The sequence below is a fragment of the Pongo pygmaeus genome, chromosome 6, assembly GCF_028885625.2.
Source record: "Pongo pygmaeus isolate AG05252 chromosome 6, NHGRI_mPonPyg2-v2.0_pri, whole genome shotgun sequence".
Taxonomy (NCBI): domain Eukaryota; kingdom Metazoa; phylum Chordata; class Mammalia; order Primates; family Hominidae; genus Pongo; species Pongo pygmaeus.
The window spans coordinates 82870921-82883681 of record NC_072379.2 but is presented as its reverse complement, the minus strand read 5'-3'; the positions used below and the strand labels follow the sequence as shown (position 1 = coordinate 82883681).

The 12761-nt window shown below is 37.2% G+C and overlaps 1 protein-coding gene across 1 annotated transcript in view; it reads left to right on the top strand.

Moving 5' to 3' along the window:
- The window catches only part of PPP1R9A (protein phosphatase 1 regulatory subunit 9A), a 390403-nt gene that overhangs the window by 119242 nt on the left and 258400 nt on the right, over nucleotides 1-12761 (top strand).

The window sequence follows — 12761 nt, the reverse complement described above, 5'->3', positions numbered from 1 at the left end:
AGTTGATCTTCAATCTCTGATACCCTTTCTTCCGTTTGATCGATTTGGCTATTGATACTTGTGTATGCTTCACAAGGTTCTTGGGCTTTGCTTTTCAGCTCTATCAGTTCATTTATGTTCTTCTCTAAACTGGTTATTCTAGTTAGCAAATTCCTCTATCCTTTTATCAAGGTTCTTAGCTTCCTTGCATTGGGTTAGAACATGTTCCTTTAGCTCGGAGGAGTTTGTTATTACCCACCTTCTGAAGTCTATTTCTGTCAGTTTGTCAAACTCATTCTCCATCCAGTTTTGTTTTCTTGCTGGCAAGGAGTTGTGATCCTTTGGAGGAAGAGGCTTTCTGGTTTTTGGAATTTTCAGCCTTTTTGCGCTGGTTTCTTCTGATCTTTGTGGATTTATCTACCTTTGGTTTTTGGTGTTGGTGACCTTCAGATGGGGTTTCTGTGTGCACATCCTTTTTGTTGATGTTGATGCTATTTGTTTCTGTTTGTTAGTTTTCCTCTTAACAGTTAGGCCCCTCTACTGCAGGTCTGCTGGAGTTTGCTGAAGGTCTACTCCAGACCCAGTTTACCTGGGTATCAGAGGCTGCAGATCAGCAAAGATTGCTGCCTGTACCTTGCTCTGGAAGCTTCGTCCCGGAGGGGTACCCTCCAGATGCCAGCTGGAGCTCTCCTGTATGAGGTGTTTATTGGCCTCTGCTGTGAGGTGTTTCCCAGTCAGGAGACAAAGGTGTCAGCGACCTACTTGAGGAGGTTGTCTAGTCTGACCCTTAGTGGAACTCAAATACTGTGCTGGGAGATCTGCTGCTCTCTTCAGAGCTGGCAGGAAGGGACATTTAAATCTGCTGAAGCTGCACCCACATTTGCCCCTTCCCTGAGGTGCTCTGTCCCAGGGAGATGGAGGTTTTATTTATAAGCCCCTGACTGGGGTTGCTGCCTTTTTTTCAGAGATACCATGCCCAGAATGTAGGAATCTGGAGAGGCAGTCTGGCTACAGTGGCTTTGCTGAGGTGTGGAGGGCTCTGCCCAGTTGGAACTTCCCCTCTGCTTTGTTTACACTGTGAGGGGAAAACCACATACTCAAGCCTCAGCAATGGTGGACACCCCTACCCCCACCAAGCTTGAGTGTCCCAGTTCGACTTCAGACTGCTGTGCTGGTAGCGAGAATTTCAAGCCAGTGGATCTTAGCTTGCTGGGCTCCACAGGGGTGGGATCTGCTGAGCTAGACCACTTGGCTCCCGGACTTCAGCCCCCTTTCCAAGGGAGTGAATGGTTCTGTCTTGCTGGCGTTACAGGTGCCACCGGGGTATGAAAAAATACTCCTGCAGCTAGCTTGGTGTCTGCCTAAACAGCCACCCAGTTTTGTGCTTGAAACCCAGGGCCCTGGTGGCATAGGCACCAGAGGGAATCTCCTGGTCTAAAGGTTGCAAAGACCTTGGGAAAAGTGTAGTATCTGGGCCAGAATGCACCATTCCTCACAGCACAGTCCCTCATGGCTTCCCTTGGCTATGGGAGGGAGTTTCCTGACCTCTTGCACTTCTTGGGTGAGGCGATGCCCCACCCTGCTTCGGCTCGCCCTACATGGGCTGCACCCACTGTCTAACCAGTCCTCATGAGATGAGCTGTGTATCTCGGTTGGAAATGCAGAAATCACCCACCTTCTGCGTTGATCTAGCTGGGTGCTGCAGACCGTAGCTGTTCCTATTCAGCTATCTTGCCGGCCTCGCTTGAAAAGAGCTACATTTTTATAGTCATGTGTCACTTAGTGACAGGGATACGTTCTGAGAGATGCTAAGGTGATTTTGTTGTTGTGCAAACATCATGGACTTTATTTAAACCTAAATGATATAGCCTACTACACACCTAGGCTATATGGTAGTCTATTGCTCTTAGCAACAAACATGTGCAGCATGTTACTGTACTGAATACTGTTGGCAGTTGTATCACGATGGTAAGTATTTGTATAGTTAAATATATCTAAACATAGAAGAGGTACAGTAAAATTACTGTATGGTATTATAATCTTATGGGACCACCCTCATTTTTGTGGTCTGTTGTCAACCAAAACCTCTTTGTGCTGCATACCTCATGTGACTGTATTTGATTTATGTATTTTGTTTTTTTTGTGCTGTGGCTTCGTGAATGACCTGCCTGTGTATTTACTTTTAGGTCCATTGAGTGACATATATTAGTTTTCAGGATAACATAAAATTATTTTCATTTTATTTGGCCTCACTTTTCTCAACCATAAATTTAGGGCTGTATCATATCGCCAAAGGTTCTTCTGTCACTAAAATTCTGTAATGTGATTATGGATAAATGAGTCTTTTAGGATTCAGAATCACCTCAGAAGAGAATATTGTAGAGAAATTAAGTATATTTAATCATACAACTTGTGTGTAATCCTTTTAGAGAATATTTTGATAATTTTAGATCAATTTAGTAATGCAAAGTTGGACAAACAGAAAGCAGCTGCCCAAAGATGAGAACTCAGCCTAGAATAGCTGATATTTCTAATCAGGGGTATAAATGAAATATGAGAAATATGAAATTTTCTTTCATAAAAATGAATTCATATTGCTTACTATATATTTGGAATAATTTAGAATAGCAATCTCAGATGCTCTGCTGAAGGGAAATTTAAAAATTAACACAACACATTTTATTAATATATTGTTCATGTAATTGCATATATTAACATGTAATCTAGGTAAGTTTTATTAGAAATCGTGTGATGGAATAAATATTAGGTAACTTTTTAGGGCTAGAGGAAATAATGTGTGTTCACTTGGCTGAATAGAATGTGGAGCATGAGTGGGGAAGTTTTTTAAAAAGTGCTTTTTATGAAGTTTAAAGTTCTTAGAATGTGCATATAAGTTTTACTCTATTATGCTTGTTACATAAAGAACATCCTGTTTAATACATATGAACAAATTCCATAGACAGATGTTCCCTGGTGACAGAAATGAAACACCTACAGAAGTTGTTCGTAGCAGGGCTGCATTGACATAATAGCCCTCTTTGAGTGGAACCTAAAGCAGGAAGATAGCTTAACTGACTGAACCTTGTGGTTTCACTGTTTGGACCTGCTTGGACAAACAAAGAGGTCAGTGTGAAAAGTCTATTTGCAGATTGGTCTCAGAAGAAATTCTCAGAAGTGATTTTTTTTTAAAGCCAAGGAAAATAGAACTCCTGTTTTTGGTGCATATGTCACAGCTGAGCATTTCTGTTTGAAGAGCTTCATTTAATAATTTTTGCCTTTTGGAGTGTAGGCGCTAGACTATATCCTAGACACTGTAGCATTGATAAATGTTAACATATAGAGGCTGCATATATTCTTTGCACCAAATACTTTCCTTGTTCACACTGTTCTGTCACAAATCTTTTTCATAGGGTGAGGAAGTGTTTTATGGGAGGCGAAGCTACTTTTTAAAAGATGGTATGAAAACATGAATTGAAATGTATTATTATTATTGTTATTATTGTTGTGTAGTAAGTCCTAACTTAATGGAAATTTTTGTGTTCTGGAACTGTAAGCAAGTTTTGAGTCCATTGGAAGTAGACCAGATTTTGATTTAGAAAAAATATTTGGAAAAACAATTAGAGAAATTGTGATTGAGATAATTGATTCCAGGCAATAGCTTATGATGTTAAAATTCTGTGCAATTAGATAGAATGTATATTAAAATATTACTCAACTGTTTAACCATCAGTGAATGAAGGGAGCCCAGAAGGTCTGTTTAGTCTTAAGTAATTACAGAAGACAACTTGTGTGTTGTAAAGTGATTTTTTCACTTAATAAGTTTGGTAAAGAACTATTAGGGATAGGAGACTTATATCACGCTACTGCTGGAATTATTGTAATTAATTTTTAAATGGGAATTTTATCTAATCCCAGGGAAGAAAATTTTATTTTGAAGCATGTCTTTCCTATCATACTCATTATTGGCTTCTTGGAAAATTATTTTAGACATGTGTTTGATTTCATATTTCTGATGCATATCTTAGTGAATCAAAACTGACATACATTGCCATTTTAGTTGGCATTTACTTTACTAAATGATTGGTACATTTACTAAGTTTACATGTTATTGTTTTAAAGCGACAGCAGGCTTAACTTGAGCATCATGGCTGTTGCAGGTACTAGGGCTCTTGCCTTTGCAGTAGGATGAATATGGTAATGACAGTGCAAGAGAGATTCCAAAGACATATATCTCATCGCTAACTCTATTTTAGCCCTTTGAGCTTGTCCTTTAGTTAGAATTTTAAGTTTCTCTAGGGTACTTCTTAGGCTTCTTTTGCTGTGCACAGTGCCCTCTCTTAATTAACAGCAGAGTAATATTGGGCAAATGTCTGAGAGCATCAATATCCTCATCTGTGAAATAGTATTAATAACATGTATCACAATGTAGCTGGTCAGATCCAAATGAGAAATATTTAGAAAGATTTTTAATAAGTAAACAAGTGTTTAGTAAAACGCTTTTTAAAAACATCATTCAAATGTTATCTTAGTTCACTTTAATTAGCAAGTTGAATCAAACTGACAGTCTCTTTGGCATTTGGTGGTGTTCTAGATAGCCAGTAGTTACTATTCCATTAAGTTCCTCTGAGACTGTAGAGAAAAACTGTACATTTTGATATATTTTGTTGAAAAACATTTTTGTAATCTTTTAATTTTTTTTTTTAATTTTGCACAGATTGAGATCAGGGAAAGAGACTGACATATACTTTTAGATGTCTGATTTCCTAGAGGCAAATATTTTGGACTGAGTTTTCCTGTCCGAGTGTTAGCTCTGAAGTTCTTACCATTATAATGACAACAAAGAAGAACGAGGTGGTAACCCCAAAAAGAACAGGGAGCAATGTTGCCTACCTACATGCATAAAGCTGCCAGTAATTTGATCGACTCAACCAAAGAGATAGAAAAATTTGAAGTCAGATCCACTAAATCTCTTACTCTTCCTTTAGAAGGTGTAAAGTATATTTCACCCACATAGTGTTTACCCAAGGGTGATATTCCAAATATTTAACAACCTATGTGGCGTAGGCACCAAGGATTCAGGACTGGAACAGCGTACTGGGCCTGCCCTTTCCTCCTGGGGTTTTGCTCTTTAGTTGTGGAGTTGTGGGGAATTTAGGGCAGGTGGCTTATTCAGGGATTCTGGGAGAGGAGACTGGGAATCTCGTGTGGGAAAGGGGTAGTTGGGCCCTCTATTAAACAGCAGCTGATGGCCAAGTAGGGCAGAAACCCATGTGTGACTATTGAATATCAACCTTGCATTTACCTGAATGTGTCTACCCAAAACTGGATTCATAATACTGGTTTTCAATTTTGTCTTATGGAAACTTGTTCTTCCTTTTGTTTACTTTAATCAGTTGTAGGAAATAGTTGAAGGAATAACTTAATATAACATTTAATTCCTAACATTGGCAGTTGAATGTATAACTTAGATGTAACATTAAATTTGTAACATTTTTAGGAAGGTATACAGAAAGTGTTACCTCTAATAAGTAAAAATATAAGTTCTGGGAAAATTATTTAAAGAAACCCTATTTGGAATCCTTTCATAAAGTGATAGTTTTAATTTATCTTGGGCATAATATTGGATCTTTAATAAAATATTTGCTGTAAAATCAGTATTATAGAAACTGGCTAGACACAGTGGCTAATGCCTGTAATCCGAGTACTTTGGGAGTTTCAGGTGGGTGGGATCACCTTAGGTCAGGAGTTCAAGACTAGCCTGGCCAACATGGTGAAATGCCATTTCTACTAAAAATATCAAAATTAACTAGGCCTGTTGGCGTACACCTGTAATCCCAGGTACTCGGGAGGCTGAGGCAGGTGAATTACTTGAACCTGGGAGGCGGAGGCTGCAGTGAGCTAAGATTGCATCACTGCACTCCAGCCTGGGCAACAGAGTGAGATTTGGTGATTCAGTTTCAAAAAAAAAAAAAAAAAAGAAAAGAAAAGACAATATAGAACCTTAAATAGTATATAGTTTTTGAAGGACTAATTCATATGTAATTATGGCAATGGGAAGATAACCTTAAATTATTTCAACTAGACTGGTCCAACTCATCTGTAGTCAGTCAGTCACTCAGCTAGTAAATGCCTGAGGCAAAACCTCAGATTTTCGTTTCTTATTATTTCTACTGTACCCTATCTGTATTCAGAAGTGATGGTCTATTTTATAATCTGTCTGCTTCAAATCACTTTGGCAACCATTATGATATATAGCCTTTGAGATATGTAGCATGGATTTTATTCTGTTTGAAATTTGGGGAAACTGAGTCCCAGAATTTCCTGGTTTTAGATCTTATTTCACTCGTCATGCTGGTGGATGTCAAAGATGCAGTTTATCACCATTCCTGTGTAGCTAGCCAAAGGTATCCATCCGTGCTTCTCTTGGTTGCATAAAATTATGATGAGAGTTAATAGATGGTGCAGGTTCATGGACAGTTTCTCAAAATGCATTTTATGAAAACACGTCACAGAGAGAGAAAACTTGATACTTGTGTTTTTACTAAGGCATAATCTTTTTTTTTTTTTTAATTGCATGAGAAACAGATCTAGAAGAGCAAGCTCACTATTCAGGAAGATTTACTCATCAAACTAAGGGTAGGAATAGTAAAACTAATTGAATCATTTCCCCCAAATCTACCCTTATCTAAAGCTTATTTCTTCAGCTTTAGCTGGTCAATTTCAGACCAATGCCCCTACTTCCCTGTAACCTTCTCTGGAAAGAGCAATATATCTTATTATATTCTACACACCATGGTGAGTCTGACTCTAGAACAACAAAATGGGGAAAATCTGAATCTAGAAGTTCCATTTTTCAGGAGAATCTTTATTTTGGGCTATATAGCCTGGGTTGTCTGGAAAATTGTCACTGAGTTCTTTTAGTACAATTAAGACAGTCTGCTTTATTACAAAATATATACGAAAGTGTGTAGAACAGTCTTATATTGTGTATAATTACGAGTAATTATAAAATAAACACCTATGTAAACCACCTCCTACATTAAGAAGTAGAATATTGTCTTCACCTCAGAAGTCTCTAATTCTTGGAGGTAACCACTGTTCCTGATTTAACAGTAATCATTCTGTTACCTTTAAAATAATATTATTTAATGCATTCCTAAATAGTAGTAATATACCTTACTCTTTAATTTTTAATTTTTAAATTTTTAAATTTTTTAATTTTGAGACGGAGTCTTGCTCTGTTGCCTGGGCTGGAGTGTAGTGGCGTGATCTTGGCTCACTGCAAACTCTGCCTCCTGGATTCACGCCATTCTCCTGCCTCAGCCTCCCAAGTAGCTAGAACTACAGGCGCCCGCCACCACGCCTGGCTAATTTTTTTCTTTTTTTCTTTGTTTTTTTTTTTTTTTTTTTTTTTTTAGTAGAGAAGGGTTTTCACCATGTTAGCCAGGATGGTCTCGATCTCCTGACCTCGTGATCCACCCGCCTCGGCCTCCTAAAGTGCTGGGATTACAGGCCTGAGCCACCGCGCCCGGCCTAATTTTTTATTTTTAAGTATGTGTTCAAGTCCTTTGTCTATTTTTCATTCTAGTGAGCTATCTTTTCTTATCAGTTTGTACAATTTCTATATGTGGTTTGACTGGAAACTTAGTTGCTTCTATGGGTCACAGTGTCCTGTCTCATTCTGCACCATGTCTTTTCACTCTTCATTATGTTTTCTGTTGAGCAAAAGTTTTTTTCAATTTAGCCAAATTTATCAGTTATTTCCTTGATGGTTAGTGCTTTTTGTGTGTCATTTTAGAAATCTTTCCCACCTCAAGGTCATGAAGATTTTTCTCCTGTATCGTAAAAGCTTTATATTTTGCTTGTGTTCACATTAAGTCCTAAAAACTTACCTGAAGTTGATTTTTGTGTGTGTCAGAGAAGGATCCAATTCCATTTTTTTTTCCATATGGACATCTAGTGGTCTCAACATTGTCATTGAAAAGCCTGTCCTTTTTCTGCTTCTGTGAAGTGTGCCAGTTTTGTCTTAAATCAATGATTCATATATGTATAGGTCTGTTTCTAGGTTTTTCTGGTCTGTCCCATTTGTCTTTTGTTTTTGTGATGCTATATACCAATGCTGCACTATCTTAATTGCTATTTATTTATAATAAATCTTCATATCTCATAAAGTTCTTACACATTGTTCTTCAAAATTGCCTTGTTTTTTATTCTTGGCCTTTTGCGTTTGCATATAAATTTGAGAATCAGTCAGTTTCCACAGAAACTTTTTTGTGAATTTAGACTGGGATAACATTGAGTCCATAGTAATTTGGAGAAAACTGTCATCTTTATATTTACTCTTCAATCTGTATAAATAGTGTATATTTTCATTTATCCAGGTCTTTTTAAATGTCTCAATAACATTTTATGAAGTTATCTTTAGAGATTTTTGTATGTCCTTTGCTAGATGTAGTCCCATTTAGCAAGATTTCTGGTATACAAGATTAAAATAAAAATTAGTTATATCTATATAATATCAATAAACATAACATTTTTAAAATACAGCATTAATTTTAAAAATATTCTAAGCAATACAATAGCATTTATTCTAAATATATTTAAAATTAAGGTGTAAATTTCTCACACATCGTATTTTGTCCTTTGTTTCTTTTTTGAGACTACAATCTCTGCCTCCCAGGTTCAGGTGATTCTCCTGCCTCAGCCTCCCAAGTAGCTGGAATTACAGCCAGCTAATTTTCACATTTTTAGTAGACACAGGGTTTCACCATGTTGGTCCGGCTGGTCTTGAACTCCTGACTTCAATTGGTCTGCTAGCCTCAGCCTCCCAAACTGCTGGGATTACAGGCATGAGCCACCACACCCGGCCGTATTTTGTCCTTTGAACTCTAAAAGTTTATGGTATTTGAGTCTACAAATACAGTAGTGCCCCATTCACCAATGATTTGTACATTTGTATCAATTATTCAGAATTATGGAATATTCTAGTTTGAGAAGTAAGAGATACTTGATTTTATAGTGTTAATAGCAAGAAAAAATACTTTACTTTCTTGCTTATATTTTTGTTTAATCTTTTTAACAACCTTAAGAGTAGAGCATTATGATTTCTGTTCTATAGCAGATGAGACCTAAATGCAGGGATGTTAATTAATTTGCACAATATCACAGGGCTAGAAAGTTGTGAGTACTATGATCTGACCAGGCTGTGTTTAACACCAACATCCATGATGTTTTCACTATAATATTTTGCCACATATCAATAACTCCTGAGCTCAGTGCAGTATTTCAGCATGGGGATGGTAATTGATTATGATAATGAGAAATCTGAAGCATCAAAAGACTAATTAATGTTCACTTTATTCTGTTTTATTAGGTGTAAAAGAGGGTACTACATTTTTCAGATTTCTATTCAAAACATTAAAATCAAAGTTTAAGCCTGCTGAGCTTCAATTAATGATTCAAATTAATTAAAAATATTTTTCCTATAGTAAAGAGAACATATAATGCATGAATATAGTGCTCATTAATGCTATATATTTGTTAAAATAGAAAAATGTTTTATATTTAAATACTCCACATTGTACATAGAGCTCAGTTTTTTAGCATAGGAAAAAATGGGAAATTTTAGCTTATATTTATATATCTTTTCTCCTTCTGTCAGTGACTGCCACCTTGCCAAATCTGTGGGAGTTTTATGATCTGTTATCCTCTGAGATCTGTGGATTCATTTAACATTTTGCTGTGATTTTATTGGTTTTGGAATCAAGAACCAAAATCTGAATATAGTTCCCTATTCATATAACAAGATTTAAGGATGTTTAGTTTTTAAAAGTTCTTTTGGTCCATATTAGATTTATTTCTGTTTGACTAATAAGTAGATGGAGGAAAAAGAATCAAACACTGCATATGGTTTCTGGCGGTATGTTTTAATAACAAAATCAAGTCTGGTCAATGAAAGCTTTCAGAAAATGGTTTTATAAAAAAACCTTGCGTTCTTTTTAGATCAAGAGCAGTTTCCCCCAAACCTTAATGTCAGTCATACGATTTTCTTATTATTATTTTCTGTTCTCCATTTTTGCTTATTTGTTGAAAACATTTCTTAGCTATGTGGAGACTTGCCTGAATGCTGTCTCCTATTTAGGTAGAGGCCAATAAGATGATAGCTGGAAAAGCTTCGATTGTCTATCATGAAGACCAGGATGGAATAAAAGAAAAATAAATAACGCATTTGTGATATTCTGCAATATACTTCAACTCTCTTTTTTTTTTATGTTATTTGTTTATTATTATTATACTTTAGGTTTTAGGGTACATGTGCGCAATGTGCAGGTTAGTTACATATGTATACATGTGCCATGCTGGTGCACTGCACCCACTAACTCGTCATCTAGCATTAGGTATATCTCCCAATGCTATCCCTCCCCCCTCCCCCCACCCCACAACAGTCTCCAGAGTGTGATGATCCCCTTCCTGTGTCCATGCGTTCTCATTGTTCAGTTCCCACCTATGAGTGAGAATATGCGGTGTTTGGGTTTTTTGTTCTTGCGATAGTTTACTGAGAATGATGATTTCCAATTTCATCCATGTCCCTACAAAGGACATGAACTCATCCTTTTTTATGGCTGCATAGTATTCCATGGTGTATATGTGCCACATTTTCTTAATCCAGTCTATCATTGTTGGACATTTGGGTTGGTTCCAAGTCTTTGCTATTGTGAATAATGCCGCAATAAACACATGTGTGCATGTGTCTTTATAGCAGCATGATTTATAGTCCTTTGGGTATATACCTAGTAATGGGATGGCTGGGTCAAATGGAATTTCTAGTTCTAGATCCCTGAGGAATCGCCACACTGACTTCAACAAGGGTTGAACTAGTTTACAGTCCCACCAACAGTGTAAAAGTGTTCCTATTTCTCCACATCTTCTCCAGCACCTGTTGTTTCCTGACTTTTTAATGATTGCCATTCTAACTGGTGTGAGATGGTATCTCATTGTGGTTTTGATTTGCATTTCTCTGATGGCCAGTGATGGTGAGCATTTTTTCATGTGTTTTTTGGCTGCATAAATGTCTTCTTTTGAGAAGTGTCTGTTCATGTCCTTTGCCCACTTTTTGATGGGGTTGTTTGTTTTTTTCTTGTAAATTTGTTGGAGTTCATTGTAGATTCTGGATATTAGCCCTTTGTCAGATGAGTAGGTTGCAAAAATTTTCTCCCATTTTGTAGGTTGCCTGTTCACTCTGATGGTAGTTTCTTTTGCTGTGCAGAAGCTCTTGAGTTTAATTAGATCCCATTTGTCAATTTTGGCTTTTGTTGCCATTGCTTTTGGTGTTTTAGACATGAACTCCTTGCCCATGCCTATGTCCTGAATGGTAATGCCCAGGTTTTCTTCTAGGGTTTTTATGGTTTTAGGTCTAAGGTTTAAGTCTTTAATCCATCTTGAATTGATTTTTGTATAAGGTGTAAGGAAGGGATCCAGTTTCAGCTTTCTACATATGGCCAGCCAGTTTTCCCAGCACCATTTATTAAATAGAGAATCCTTTCCCCGTTGCTTATTTTTCTCAGGTTTGTCAAAGATCAGATAGTTGTAGATATGCGGCGTTATTTCTGAAGGCTCTGTTCTGTTCCATTGATCTATATCTCTGTTTTGGTACCAGTACCATGCTGTTTTGGTTACTGTAGCCTTGTAGTATAGTTTGAAGTCAGGTAGTGTGATGCCTCCAGCTTTGTTCTTTTGGCTTAGGATTGACTTGGCGATGCGGGCTCTTTTTTGGTTCCATATGAACTTTGAAGTAGTTTTTTCCAATTCTGTGAAGAAAGTCATTGGTAGCTTGATGGGGATGGCATTGAATCTGTAAATTACCTTGGGCAGTATGGCCATTTTCACGATATTGATTCTTCCTACCCATGAGCATGAAATGTTCTTCCATTTGTTTGTCTCCTCTTTTATTTTGTTGAGCAGTGGTTTGTAGTTCTTCTTGAAGAGGTCCTTCACGTCCCTTGTAAGTTGAATTCCTAGGTATTTTATTCTCTTTGAAGCAATTGTGAATGGGAGTTCACTCATGATTTGGCTCTCTGTTTGTCTGTTGTTGGCGTATAAGAATGCTTGTGATTTTTGTACATTGATTTTGTATCCTGAGACTGCTGAAGTTGCTTATCAGCTTAAGGAGATTTTGGGCTGAGACGATGGGGTTTTCCAGATACACAATCATGTCATCTGCAAACAGGGACAATTTGACTTCCTCTTTTCCTAATTGAATACCCTTTATTTCCTTCTCCTGCCTAATTGCCCTGGCCAGAACTTCCAACACTATGTTGAATAGGAGTGGTGAGAGAGGGCATCCCTGTCTTGTGCCAGTTTTCAGAGGGAATGCTTCCAGTTTTTGCCCATTCAGTATGATATTGGCTGTGGGTTTCTCATAGATAGCTCTTATTATTTTGAGATACGTCCCATCAATACCTAATTTATTGAGAGTTTTTAGCATGAAGGGTTGTTGAATTTTGTCAAAGGCCTTTTCTGCATCTATTGAGATAATCATGTGGTTTTTGTCTTTGGTTCTGTTTATATGCTGGATTACATTTACTGATTTGCGTATATTGAACCAGCCTTGCATCCCAGGGATGAAGCCCACTTGATCATGGTGGATAAGCTTTTTGATGTGCTGCTGGATTCGGTTTGCCAGTATTTTATTGAGGATTTTTGCATCAATGTTCTTCAAGGATATTGGTCTAAAATTCTCTTTTTTGTTTGTGTCTCTGCCAGGCTTTGGTATCAGGATGATG